We start from the raw sequence: 15,283 nt of genomic DNA, 5'->3' as shown, positions 1-15,283 counted from the left end.
TATCCTTAGGTTTAATCTTCTCATTGTGTCCTGGATTTCCTCGATGTTTTTGGGTTAGGAACTTTTTGTACTTTGCATTTTCTTTGACAACTGTGTCAATATTGTCTATGGTTTCTTCTGTACCTGAGATTTTCTCTTCTATATCTTGTAGTCTGTTGGTGATGCTTGAGTCTATGACTCCTGATTTCTTTCCTAGGATTTCAATCCTCCTTTGTGATTTTTTTTGAGACAGGGTTTCTCTGTGTAGCCCAGGCTGTCCTGGAACTCACTCTGTAGACCAGGCTGGCTTCGAACTCAGAAATCCACCTGACTCTGCCTCCCAAGTGCTGGGATTAAAGGCGTGTGCCACCACTGCCCGGCCTTTGTGATTTCTTTATTGTTTCTACTCCCATTTTATTTGTCCCAGATGGTTTTGTTCAATTTCTTCACCTGTTTGGTTGTGTTTTCTTGTAATTCTTTAAGGAATTTTTGTGTTTCCTCTTTAACGGCTTCTCCCTGTTTACCTGTGTTCTCCTCAATTTCTTTGAGAATGTTGTTTGTGTCCTTCTTAAAGTCCTCTATCATCATCATTAGAAGTGATTTTAAATCTGAATCTTGCTTTCCTGGTAAGATGGGGTATTCAGGACTTTCTATTGTGGGAGAACTAGGTTTTGATGATGCCATGTACCCTGGGTTTCTGTTGCTTATGTTTTTGCGCTTGCCTTTTGTCATCTGGATGTCATTAGTGTTGCCTGTGCTGTCCCTGACTGGAGCCTGTCTTTCCTATTATCATGGTTGTGTCAGAACTACTTCGGGTGGGTGTTACTGCTGGGGTTAGAGCTGAGGCCCAAGATCTGCTTGGTGCCCAGGCGCAGACCTGAAGGAACCAATGCCCCTAGCCAGGAGTGAATTCCAGGGTCCCAGTGGGTCCCAGTTACTCCCTGTTTGGTGCGGGTGTTGCTGTCTCCTTACCTAAATTACTGCTGGGTTAGAGCTCCTGGGAGCCCCGCCTCCACTGGGTTTTGTGGGATTTGGTGCAGAGCTGAAGCCCAAGATTTGCTCAGTGCTCAGTCGCAGACTGGAAGGCCTCTTGTTCTTATAATCTCTTCAATTCATTTTCCCTAGAGTCTCCTGTGACCAGGAAATGGTGAATGTTTGATGCCGATATTCCATTAAGGATTCACTGTTCCAAGGACTCACTCTGGACATTTTTCATTGGTGGGTATCTGCATTAGTTCCCATCTCTTAGAAGGATGTGGCTTCTCTGATAATGGAAGAACAAGACATTGATCTAGGAGTCATGTTATTGCTGTGTTACTTTAGAAAAACAGTAGTGGACCCATGGCCTACCTCAGCTCAAGTTCTTGGACATCAGAGTTGTGGTGGGGCTTAGATTTGTAGGGATGTATATAATTATTTCCATGGGTGTGAGGCTGTAATCTTGGTTAGAGGACAAGGAATTTGAGGACATGAAGATTCAACTGCACTAAACTGAAATCAGGTCTCTGAAACTTTCCTCAATAGCTTTTTGCATGACTCTCCAAGGATTAAAAACCACACAAGGAACTAAGAACTAGAGCAGGGAGAGGAGAGAACAGCATTTGCTAAGGAAGTATATTTGTTAAATACAGCAAGAATTCATAGGAGAACTGTTGCTACCTATGAAAAAGAGGGCAGGCTGGATGCATGGGGAGGAAACAGCCTTCAGTAATTTTATCTCTTGGCCTGGAGTTTGCCTGAGTTTTAATATCAATTACCAGCATGATAGGATTCAGTCATTAGATATCTGGTGTTGTCTTAATTTAAGGCATTAAACATTGCTGATAATCATTTGGAAAATGAGACTTCCTCTGCAATGAACATCAATTCAAGCATCTCCTCATTGCTCTACTTACTAAATATTGTCACAGGTACTTCACAGTTACATGAACCTGGAGAAAATAAGTCCCTTTTCAACAAATTGACTGAAACAGAGAAGTGAGATCAGTGCAAATCCCTTGTTTTTTTCCAGAGGAAATTGAACTTTTTTCCAAGTTAATTTTCTGTCTCATTTAATGTGTATGTTCAGTGACAATGTCATACATGTATATAATGCATCTGATCATTCCTATCTCAATCTCTTTTATATATCTCCTCTCCATGGCAACTCCCACCTCATCCCTGAAAATTCCACTCCTTCACCTGTGTCCTGGTTTCCCCTTCACAAAGTTCCTCCTCCCACGTTCCCATCCTCATTTCCTCAGATTTCATGGAGATCTCCATTGTTATCCCACTACCTGGCAATCAAGTCTCTACTTTAAATAAAGTTCTTTACATAACTATGTGTCTGTATCTAAGGAACCCAGTGGGATCACTCGTGGGTGCATAAATAAGGACAGTGAGTCTCCTTCACAGATCATGAAGAGTCCACCATCAAGAGATACATCTACAACACAACACCTGTATGTACATTTCAGGGAACATTAGAGAAGAGAGTTCACAAGGACTGTAAGTGACAAAATATCAGGAAGAATTCAGTGAAATCGTTTTTCTTAGTAGTATAGTCTAAGAAATAAGTTTTTAATTTTTGGAGAAACAAGCAAGTCTAGAACAATGTAGTCTTAATGAATATATTGGCTGGGCAGTGGTGGCACATGCCTTTAATCCTAGCACTTGGGAGGCAGAGGCAGGCGGATTTCTGAGTTCGAGGCAAGCCTGGTCTACAGAGTGAGTTCCTAGACAGCCAGGGCTACACAGAGAAACCCTGTCTCAAAAAACTAAAAAAAAAAAAAAGAAAAAAAAAAAAAAAAGATCTTAATGAATACGTTAATGCAGAAAGGTGATATTTTCATGCACTCCTATGCATAGACAGAGAAGTACATGAAAATAACAAACACTAGTAAAACAGAATTAGTCCTTCATAGGTGTGAGCCTGTTTATCATTTTCCCAGTGCTGAATGGTTAGACCTATATTTTTTTAGACAAATACAATATTATTCTACTATCGAATGACAGGCTCACAACTGAAGGAAAACATTAACTCTGAATCTATTAATTTGTGTCATATATATTTGTTGGTGTGTTTTTCATTTTAAAGCAATGGAAACATTAACAGATATGTGTAGCTCCTACCTTTCATTATAGAATCATCTTTTATAGGAGACAGACACCATTACAGACAACTTTAACTGGTCACATTGCATAGAGTAACTGATTGGGGGGTGGTTCTTAGAAACAGTTGATCCATCTGTAATGGAAATCCTGCATGTGAGGTTTAGGATATATCATAGAAGAAGTATAAATAAAATAATAGTGATAATAATAATAGAAGAAATAGAAATAGTAGTAATATTAGTAGAAGGAGGAGGAGGAACAGGAGGAGGAGGAAGAGGAGGAGGAGGAAGAGGAGGAGGAGGAAGAGGAGGAGGAGGAAAAAAGAAAAAGAAGAGAAAGAAAAAGAAAGAAGAAGAGGAGGAGGAGGAGGAGGAGAAGGAGGAGGAAGAGGAGGACACTAAGTGCTGTTAGAGCTTGAAATCTTCTGTGAGATTGTGTCTCCTAGAAATGACTGAGATTCTATTCCTGTGAAACTTCAACAATATGGCTGCCCAAAGAAGACCTGAAGAAGAATAACAGCAGTAGACATGTTAATGTGGTAGGGGAAATTCTGTCAGGTCGCCAGCCCTAGACGAAGAACAGTGGTCAACTAAGAAGTGCTGAGAGAGGTAGAATGACTCTTCTCCAGGGATGGACTCTAGTTTCTCATGCAACCTCATATGTTAAGGACCAAAGTCATGTACAAACACTTAATAGTCCAAGTTGACATATTTATGCATATATATGTATATGTGTATGTATATGTGTATGTGTATATATTTACATTTGACAAAAACACTCAGCCTATCAGTTTGAGAGTACGTAGGGAAAGAGGAATATTGAAGTGGTTTGAAGGAAAAAAGTAGAGGGATCAATATAAAATCATATGTTAGATATAAAAGTTTTTTATGGAAGTGGTATTTAAATTCTGTATAATACTTTATATATGAACTGAAATTTACAGTGAAATGACATTAGGCACAATAATGTTAGTCACACAACGGAAAACTTGATGAAGAAAACAAAAATCTTTTTTCGAATCATACACGAATCAATGGTAAAGAGAATTGTTTGTGCTTGAGATGAATTAATTTGTGATTTCTTTACACATCTACCGTATGAGTTCCCTGAAATATCACAAAGACACAAAACAGGACATCATAATATAAAAGTAGAAGACAAAGTAAGACGTATCAAAAGACAGGTCTTCAAGCAGAGAGATGCCACCCAGAACCCCCTCTGACTGGCAATCTGAATTCTTGCTTAGGCTGCAAGGCTAAGGACTGCAAGGAACTCTAAATAAAAGTTAAAAATATCTCTCTGGGTTCCCTGAGGGACAAGCCTGACTGCATAGGGGTTGATGTCAAAAATATCCTCTCTCCAGGAAAAAAACATCTGAATGGGTATGGACCTCATGTCTCACTGGACAACAGGGGAACTGGAGCCATTACAAGGTCCCCTTCAATTACTGGAGGTCAGGCTTCTATCCCTGCCTTCACAAGATTAGAATCGCCACAGCCCTTCTATACTTAGAGAAGGGAGGAGATGTCAGGGGCAGCCCTACTTATACATTGAAGGCCTAAAAGCAGCCATTGGTCTAAAATCAGCAACAGGCCTGTCATACATGTATACTAACACCAAGTCTTGGGTCTCTGTGGAAAAACATTGAAACAGATGGCTTTAAGCTGTTGTAAACAGGCAGCTTTTGTGGAAATTCACCAGCCTGAGTAGTCATAGACCTTGTAAATAGGTAGCTTTGGCAGATAATACCAACTTAGATAAGGACAAATAAATCATAGGCAGAATCACATAGACTTGTCCCCTGAACCTTCACCTAGCCAATACCCTGTTCTGAAAGATATCTGTATTCTCCCTGAACACCCATGCTCCAGTGTCATCCCCTTCCCCACGTCCTGCCTTTTTGTGTTTATAACCCCTGTGTGAATAAGTAAAAATTACGATTTGAAAAAATAAATAAATAAATAAATAAATAAATAAATAAAAGAAAACTATGAGCACCTTCACAAGACCTTCAGAGCAAATGTACCAAGACAGTTCAAAAAAACATTATAGCCTGTTATGAGTCCCATTTAACAAGTGAAAATAAAGGCAGATTGCACAACATCACAGCATTGTTTCCTCATTAAGTCAATCTTTCAATAAAAGTTTTCCCTAAAAATAAATAAAGAACGAAAGGAAGAAAGAAATACCAACACATGAACATTCAGATCTGACAGATATGAAACTACTGTGTGTGAGAGTCAAAACTCCATCTTGCTTTCACTTGAATGCTGTATATGTATTTGATGGGATGTTGTGTTTGTATATTCATACTTTGATTCATACTAACTTCTCATCCTGTGGAAATGATTGACATTGAACACAAACCACAAATAAGAGAAATAAATGGCTGAGTGCATAATAGGAAATAATTAAAACTTTCTTATTTAGTTGTTGGCTCTTCTTTTAGAAATCCATCACAGCAATAGGATTTAACCTCCAGCAAATAATTTCTGAGTTATAACAACTTTGTGTAAAATGAATAAATTTGTTTCATTGTGAAAAAAAGACAGGTTTTATGAGCAAAGAACTGCAAAAACACCAGTGAGTTCATTTTCTTTTATCCACATACTGCTGGCCATGAGACCTGCTCTTAAGTGTTCTTTCCAAACCATTGTACATTGTTGGAAAACCTAAATTTTCTTTTGCATGTGTATCACTTGTAATTAGCTTCTGGGTTATAGGTGAAATCTGTGTCCACTTGTATCAGCACTGAAACAGGAACTCATGTAGACATGTGCTGGCTTTGTGCATATTGCCACAGTTTCTACAAGTACATATTTGTGTCAGTCTCCTGTGTCTGGAAAATGTAATTTCTTGGGGAAATCCATGTCCTGTGGCTCTCAGTTTCACCAACTCCCATTCCTCAAAGTTCCCCAAGCCAAGGAATATGCAGACATTCCATTCAGGATTCAGTGTCTTCAGATCTTTCTCTGCACATTGTTCAGTTGTGGGTCTCTGTATTAGTTCCCATCTTCTGAAGGAGGAAGCTTCTCTGATAATTGCTGAATAAGACATTGATCTTGGAGTCATTTTATTGGTATGTTTTGTTACAAAATAGTAGCATATATAACCCTGCCTGATTGCTTGGAGGGCTGCCATCCTAAGGGACTCCATATAAGCCTCTCCTCTCCAAGCCCTGGCCTGCCAAATCCCTTGAATGCTTAGCAGAGTGCAGTAAACTCCACTGCATATTCCATTTCCCACCCCAAGACCTGCATGCTTACTAGGAGGCCTGCTGTCACCAGAAACATGAACTAAATATCTGTGTGTCACACATCCCTGACAACCTAGTTGCCTGAATGCTTATCTATTGGCAATAAGCTAACAGACACACAGGCGCTTATGCGCGTGCATGCTCTCTCTCTCTCTCTCTCTCTCTCTCTCTCTCTCTCTCTCTCTCTCTCTCTCTCTCTCTCTCTGACACACACACACACACACACACACACAAGAAAATTACTTTAAATAAATTTATAAAGATGACAGAAGGCTTTAAAGTGAATAAATAAATGCCTTAGAGAAATACAGAAAAATACAATCAACATGTGAAAGAAATTCCAGTCAGATGGGACAAACATATTCCATCACTTTGTAGTTTCAGAATTGTTGGTTCAGGAAGCAAAGGCTCCCAGTATGTTGAGGGACAATAATTTGTTTCAATTGTAAGTTACTCTGAGATATAAGCATCACCTCACCTGAGACTATGAGCTCCACAGGGGCACTGCATGTGAGAACAGGTAGAGATGAGTCTTGACAATCATAGCATCTTTAGGGGCTGGAGAGGGTGGAGCTCACAGCACTCATGGAGAGTTCTTCCTGGAAATTCTGATTTTGGAACTTTGATTAGGTTCAAGAGTTTGGTGGGATGAACACTCCTTGGAAAAAATGAAAGTGTCTACAGTGTATATTGACCAACATAGCAGAATCACGTTCTCTCTTGTGTGTACTGTAGAGTTAGGCTTCACTGAGAGGGAAGGAGTCACAAAGAGAAGTCCTAAAGAGAAGAGAGATGATGAGAGACTGCCTTTCTTGTTCTAAGTTGAAACTTCTCCTGGTTTTCCCTTGACGACACTGGGGACTGTGTCTCTTTTGTCTGACGGAGCTCATCTCCTGCTGATCTTGCTCTCCATCTGTTTTTGCCCAAGATTCTTATCCCTCATCTCATCCCTCAGTTCCTGGGCTCTCCAATGAAAGCCTGAGCAGAGGCCAGGCACCTGACAGAATCTCTTTAGTTCCTCACCTGTGATCAGGATGTCCAGAGGTCACTGGAGGCTGACCACTCAGAGGAGAGGTTCTGTGCAGTATAGCATCCGTATTGTTCTCCAGTGGACAGGCTCACATAGCCCAGTTTGAGGTGGGCCAAGGAGAAACCAGTCTGGGTGTGCTGGCTAAGGTGCTGAATGAAGTCAGCTCTCCTCAAGTTGTACAAAACCAATCTGTCCTAGTTGATATCAGAGCAACACTGCAGGGTGAGGCTCATTCCAGGGTCCAGGATATGACCTTGGTGAGTCAGTAGAGATGGCTTCTTGGACAGTCCTAGAGTGAAGGTGACAGCCTAGGGACTGAGGACTTGGTCTTACCAAATACTTGTAGGCTCCCATCCTGCCCTGCACATGTCACAAATTCTCAAGTGAGGATATTGTTCAGAGCACAGGTTCTCCATTTAGTCCTTCTCTACCTGGAGCTACTTAGAGGAACAGACCATGGCAAAGGGTTTAGGGTCTCAGAAAATCATTGTGAATGACAGTGGAGACTCACCTGAGATGTGAATTTTTACAGGCTCTCTCTGTACACAGCTCATCTCTAGGATATTCTAGTAGTAAATATACATCTGAATGTTCCTGTTTGGGTTGTGGTCTCCTTTTTCACGGTGAAAAGGGATATCAAATGCCAAGTAGCAGCTACATAATGTGAATTCAGAGAGGTAGGAAATTTCTCTTCTTCTTTGGTGAAAAAGAAGTTGTATCCCTCTACTGAGCTACACTTGAGCTTTGTTTTTCCTCCAGAGGTCACCACAGTGCTGGACAGTACTTAAAGGACAGGATTATTGTAACAGATTCCTGGAAGAGAAGGAGGAAACAGTCACATGTTCTCATGCAGTCATGATATTCCTTGGGGCTAATCTGCAGGAGGGAATACTCTTGAGCAGAGAGCCTAAGAGTGGACTGTGACAGTCTTCTTACCTGTCACCACCAGTTCGAGGGTGTCACTGTGCACTGACCATCCAGCTGAGTTGTAACAGCAACAGCGGTATTGCCTTGCATGTTGCTTTCTCACAAAAAGGATAATGAAGTTGGCCTTCTTCCCAGGCTTCTCTGGGTTCTGTTTTACACATGTTTTGTGGCTTCCCTCTTTATGCAGAAAATACATTTCTGTATCAAGGGTCCCCTCACACAGGATGGTCAGAACTTCTAGAGGTGATCACAGAGCCTGTCTCAGCCTTGATGAAGTCTTTGGGGAGGTCCCCTGCAAGAATGTAGAAGAAAAGGAGATGGCTCTTCTTGAAAGTGGCACAGAGGAAGTCTCACTTGGAGATGGATGACATTTAAGTTGATCCAGAGTAGGAAAAAGGCCCATGAAGACTCATGTCACTCCCAAACATCCTGGATTTTGCTATGCCTTTCTGTGTTGGATTCTGTGTCCTGGTCTCACTGTCTCCTGTGCTCTGTGTCAATGGGTAAAGAGCCCTGGCTCTTCAAATACAGCACACATCAAGGCCTCCCTGAACACCTGTCTCATTTCAATATTCTATTTAGAGGCTGTGGTTCCTTACCTGAGAACAGGAGCTCCAGGAGGTCACTAGGTTCTGACCAAATCTATGGGCTACTCCTGTCATAGCTGTAGCATCTGAATGTCCATCTCTGGCTGGAGGTCACTCAACCCACAGAGAAGGAGGCCTCAAAATTTCTAGTTTTATTGTTCTACTGTGAGTCCTCCCTCTAGGAGAGGTTCTCTGGTTCTTCCTTAGTCAGAATGAATATGCAATAATCCTGCCCTGAAACACACTAGAGGGTGACATTCTGTCCTGAGGTCAACACAGGGCTGGGCTGGGCTAACAGGCTGGGCTAACAAGGCAGAATCAGTTAAATATGTCAGGCTTGTCATCCTCCAGGGCTGTGAGGTGGCTGTGCAGCACTGAGAGCAGAGTGACTCTTGACAATGAAGCCTGAGGATGGGGACACTTTTTCCCTCTCACCTGTCACCACCAGCTCCAGAAGGTCACTGTACTTGGAGCATCATCATAAGTCTGATAGTAACAGCGGTACTTTTCCTGCAACGTACAAGTCAATTTTTGAGATGGAGATTTCAACCTTCTTCCCAGGTTTAGGTGGAAATTCTGCTCTCCATGGAGCTGAGCCTCCCTCTTTATAGAGCTTGTAGTCTTTGGTTCCTCAGGTTTTGTCACACAAGAAGGTCACATTTGTCTCCTCGGAGACCACCGAGTCTGGCTGTACTCTGAGGATAAGCTTAGAGAGTGACCCTGGAAGGAAAAGAGCAGCTAAATCCCAGGACACCCATCCTCAGATTGCAGTCCTTAACCCCATGATCCTCCACCCACCCTCCAGGGTTAACACACATGTGGTGTTTTTCATTGCCCAGGCATGGCTATTGGATATGAAGAGAAGAGCATTTCAGACCTGCAGACACACTCACCTATTAACACTGGGATCCAGATGCCTAGAGCCAGTCGTGTAAGAGAGTCTTTTGCAACATACTTGTTCCTGAAACCATAGCAGGTCCTCTCCTCGGTAGAACCATCTGAGTCCCTGGGGTTTCCTGATGAGTCAGTGCTCAACTATAGATCTCAGTTTCCCCTCCCCCTCTTCACATTTCACCAAGACAGAAGGAAGCCATGAAGGTGAAGGTCATGGCATCTCCTCTCAGAGACAACAACTGTATATGTAAAGAGCCATATTGTAGCAGACATGTGTGAACATCTCCCACAACAGTACAAATTTAAGCGCAGGTTGTGCTCTGTTCTTTTTCACATTTTTATGTGAAATGTTTACTTCTTTTCAATATTTTCTAATGTTTCTGAGAAATTTCTTGTTGTATGTGTCTGCATCATATATACACATATTATAAATTTTATAATTTTTCTCATACTCTCAAGTGCTGTGTTATAAATATGTACTACTATGTCTGTTTTTTAAATGTGTATATACTTCAGTACAACTTTTAAATTATTTTTTTGCTAATTTATCTATTCATTTCTCTGTGTGTATGTGTGGGTGTATACATGCATGGTTTTCAAAGTACATGCATGGAGGTCTGGGGACAACTTCAGAATCAGAATTTTTTGTACATTGTTGATCCTGTAAATCACACTAAGTTCTTAAAGGTGATCACAAAGACATCTCACTGGTCAAAAAATTACCGTCATCATTTTCATAAGTCCTCCTTCTTCAGTCAAAACATTACTTGATCCAAAAAGGTGCCCAAGTTTATTTGAGTTTCTTGTCGTCTCAGGTTGCTGGTGTGACCACCGTTGTTCTTGTGGCAGTTCATTGCACAGTGATGCAGGTGTGGGCAGAACTGTATCATTGTGTTACCATTGTAAACTTGGGGAATCCAGCAAAGGGGTTCCTGGATGATGACATCACACAGGCACAGCACCATGTGTAGGGTGGATCTTTCTGGATGTAGTGGTCAAGGAAGGGTTTGGTTTCTGTCCATAAGTTTTAATGGTGGCTGCTGGGGCTTTAACTACATGACTTCTTGCCCTGTCTCAGCCTTGACATTCTCAGTGATGACACTGTGTTCAACCTGGAAGATGATAGATTTGCCCTTAAGTTCCTTGTCAACGACTTACGTGCTAGCGTCTGCATGGAGGTAGAGTTCAAGAAAAAGATTTCATAAAGTTAATTTTTCCTGTTTACTTTTGCGCTAGGGTTCGATGGAACAGCTTCCAGTATCCTGAACACATATTCTATGAGTGAGCTACACGCTAGTTTTACTCTGTAATTTTCAATGTTTGGTGTTGTATTTTTCCCTCTACTATCTTTTTCCCTATGCTGATGGGCTTCGTTATCTTTGTGGTTGTATTGAGTCAGTCTGCTGCTATGTAGTCCTGGTTGCCCTGGACCTGGTTATGTAGACCAGACTAAACTGGACCTCACAGAGATCTCCACCCTATGCTTCCCAAGTGCAGGGATTAGGGATGTGGGCCACCACACCCAGGCATGGGTGTAAAATTTTACATCTTTAAAATTTTCATTCCTATGTATATTGTGCTTTGCTTGAGTCCTTCTCCCTCCATCTTCCCTTTTCCTTACTCTGTTCATCTACTTACCATCCTTATTAGCCTGAATTTCATTTTGGTTCTTTCCCTGAACTTCTGGTTGTTGCAAATGTGCTGTTTAATCCCATGAGAGTTCCCATTTCTCCTTTCACTTAATAAATCACTGTATTATTTTTTGTGTGTGTGTGGCTGAACTACTCCTTGATGTGAGCTCACCTTCTTAACCCAAAGGCCTGTTCTGTGACCTGCAGTGGGCTGTCCTGGAGAGTGTTGTGGATGCCTTGTTTTAGCACAATTGTGTCCTTGGTTTAAAGTCTGCTTGTGGTGTTTGATGATGCCTTACTGATATTCTGCTTAGCTATTCTGTCGAATAGCAAAGTGGCCAGAGTGGTCTGTTTTATCTTATTGTCCCTCTCTCATACAATTTCTGATGGTACGTGCTTTTATATAGATGTTTATGTCTTAAAGATCAAATTTTAAATCTATGTAATTTAAGGTTTAACTGATATGAACAAACACCACGACCAAGGCAAGTCTTATAAAAACATTTAATTGGGTCTGACTTATAGGTTCATAGATTCAGTCCATTATCAACAAGGAAGGAATATGATAGCATCCAGCCAGGCATGGTGCAAGAGGAGCTGAGTGAGTGTTCTACATCTTCATCTGAAAGCTACTAGCATTAAACCAACTTCCAGGGTGCTAGAATGAGGGTCTTAAAGTTATAGGTACATACCTTCTCCAACAAGGCCACACCTACTCCAAAAGGTCATCACCTAACAGTGCCACTCCCTGGGATGATCATATATAAACCGTCATAAAGTTATTAGAGATTAGCCTGCATATAATGAACACACACATACACACACACACTCACACACACAGAGACACACAGTATGTGTTTGTTTTTTGTATTTTCAGAAGAGAATACTAGATTCCCTGGGATTGAAGTTACCAGTGGTTCTGCACCATAATATGGTTGGGGTTTTGCAGGGTAAGATGATGTAGGTTGGCATCTGTGGTTTTTAGAATTTGTAAGATATCTTTCCAAGCCCTTCTAGTTTTGATAAGGAAATTGGTCTGAAATTTGCTTTCTTTTTGAGTCTTGTGTTTTAGGTATCATAGTTACATTGAATGAGTTTGCAGTATTTGTCTGTTTCTAGTTTGTGCAATAGTTTGAGGAGTATTGGTATTAGTGTTTCTTCAAAAGTTGCAGAATCCTGTTGTGAAGCACATATAAACAGAGAGAAACATATTCATACATAGAGAAATCGCATACAACCCCAAACAGGAAATCATAGTATATGAGGAAAAGACCTGTAAGGAAAAAAGATACCTCCAAAAAATACCTTTGAGATCATTTTGAGTTGGCCATGTATTGCTGGGTATGAGACCTACCCTTCAGTGTGCTTTATATGCCAATATGACTGTTGAAAAAAATCTTTTTTTTCCAGAACGAGTGGGAACATTTATTAGGAAGGAGGGATTTCAGTTAGACCCTCATATCCCACACAAAAACCAGACTGTCTTTTCCAAAGGAGGGCAGGCAGAGGACCCTGGATCCCAGGGGACAGACAGCATCAGCAGGACAAAGAGGGCGCAAGTTTGAGGTGGATAAGGCCGCTGCTTACCACCCCACCAGGGAAATTTAGTGGCTAAAACACAGCTACTTCACCCTCTAATCCCAAAGCCGGCGGCCTAATAGAAGACTGTCTTGTTCTCTGGCAGAGACACCTGGGTCATGGCTGTGGTGGAAGGAAGGAGAGGGACTCATTTCTTGCTATCTCTTGCTGCTTCTGCGAGTTTCTTTGCCGTTGCTGACAGGGTTGCTAGAGGGGCCAGGAGGGCCTGAAGGCGTGTGGTTGGGTTGGCTTCGAGTGATTCGGGTGCTGGGGGGATGTGAAGGGGGTGTGAGAAGGATGGGGGCCGCCAACAGGACCTGGCTGGGTGCTCAGTCCATTCCCGTTCTGGCTCTCGGAAGCTGGAGAGCCAGCAGGGCGTCCTGTGGTAGCTTGTGGGGTAGTAGGGCTATTGTTCTGGACCGATTTGTTGGGCTCCTGCTGGGTATTATACTCTGGATTGGGCTTGCTGAAATTAGGAACTTCAGAATAAACCATACAGAATTCTCCAATTTTCTGCAGATCGCCCCCACGTCCAGTGTATAGTGTCAGACAACTTTTGAACACCGAAGCGTACCCTTTGGTGAGTCGGATAATGTCTCCAGGTTGGATTAGGTTGCCCACATCGTCCCACACTGAGATGTTGATGCTGCCCGTTTTGTCTGCCACTTTACAGGTCCGGACCTCGTGCCCGTCCTTTGTCTTGGTCACCCGGCCTGTCTCCAGTACAATGAAGATAAGGTTCAGATTCTTGAGCCCCGGCTTGATATCCTTCACGAAGGTCTCGGTCATCATGCTTCCCGAGCCGTGGCACCCCGCCAGCCAGCAGGCCGGACTGTGCACACCGCCGAGCCACCCGCAGGGGGAGCCAGGGGGCTGGCTGCCGCCGGATCGAAAAAAATCTAAATTTTCTTTTGCAAGTATTTTTCACTTGGAGCTGGCTTCAGGTTTATGGATGAAATCTTGTGTCCCTAATCCCCATTCAGCTCTGGGACACCATCTAGTTTAGACCTGTTCTGGCCCTGTGCATGCTGCCAGTTTCTCTGCATCCATGAGCCTCTTTTGTCTGGAAGACATAATTTCCTTGGTTCCATCCATGTCATCTGGTTCTTACAATCTCTCCAGTTTCTCTCCCTTAGAGTCCTGTGAACCCAGGGGAGGGTGGGTGTTTGATATTGACATTCCATTAAGGATTCAGAAATCCAAGGTCTCTCTCTCTGCACATTGTTCAGAAGGGTCTCTGTGTTACTTCCCATCTCCTACAAGCAGGAGGCTTCCTTGATAATGGCTGAGCAAGACACTGATCTAGCAGTCGTTTTGTTTTCTATGTCCTTTAGGAAAACAGTAGTAGAGATCTATGGCCCGCCTCTTCTCAGGTGCTGGTTACCAAAATTTCCATTCAACTTAGATTGTTGGGGATTTGTAACACAGTTTCCATGAGTGTCAGGCTGTAATTTTGACTAGAAGAGGATGACTGGGAGGGTGTGAAGATTCAAGCGCTCTAAACTGAAATCAGTCTCTTTAATTTTCCTTAACATCTGCTCACACTCCTGTCAGAGGATTAAAAACCACACAAGGAACTAAGAACTAGAGCAGGGAGAAGTGACAACAGTGTGTTTTAAGAAAGCACATTTGTAGTTCACTACAATGAGAATTCGTAGAAACTACTGTTACTAAGAAATGAAGGCCAGGCTGGAAGCATGCGTGCGGAGGGAAGACAGCCTTCAGTAAGATTAATCCTTGGACTGAAGTTTCCATGAGATTTAATATCAACTCACCATCATGATTGGATCCTGGTCATTTTGAAATTGATGTTGGTTAAGACATTGAATATTATTGATAATCATTTGGAGACTGAGACTTCCTCTGCAAGAAACATCATTTCATGCACCTGCTCAGAGTTCTGTGTGCTTAATTTCATATTGTCTTCAGGGTCACATGAATCTGGGAAAAATGAAGTTTCTTTTCATGTTGTCTGAAACAGCATAGTTGGAACCAAGCAAAATATCTTCTCTTTCTAGAGCAAATTTAGCTTCTCTCCAGGTTATTTTTGTCTTTATTAAGTGAATGTTTTCACTGAAATATCATACATGCATATGATGCATTCTGATTCTTCCTGTTCTAAACCCTTTGATATGTCTCATATCCATAGCAACTGTCTTCACATCCCAAAAAATTACATTCCCTCATCTTTGCCTTTTGTTTTGTTATTTCCCATTGGTTTTAACCAAAGTTCTGTATATGAGCATGTGCTTGTATCTATAGGGCCCTGTTGGGCTCACTGATGGGTGCACAAATATATCCAGTGAGT

At 41.9% G+C, this 15,283-nt stretch overlaps 2 pseudogenes; both read right to left on the bottom strand.

Moving 5' to 3' along the window:
• Positions 1–5,404: 5,404 nt before the first annotated feature.
• On the bottom strand, positions 5,405–10,940 carry LOC114636109 (annotated as a pseudogene).
• Positions 10,941–13,051: 2,111 nt separating this feature from the next.
• LOC114636108 lies at positions 13,052–13,804 on the bottom strand (annotated as a pseudogene).
• Between the last annotated feature and the right edge of the window lie 1,479 nt (positions 13,805–15,283).

Source organism: Grammomys surdaster, unplaced genomic scaffold (genome assembly GCF_004785775.1).
Source record: "Grammomys surdaster isolate TR1022 unplaced genomic scaffold, NIH_TR_1.0 122140, whole genome shotgun sequence".
NCBI lineage: Eukaryota > Metazoa > Chordata > Mammalia > Rodentia > Muridae > Grammomys > Grammomys surdaster.
Note: the sequence above shows the minus strand (reverse complement) of the source record. Positions and strands in the feature narration are given on the sequence as shown.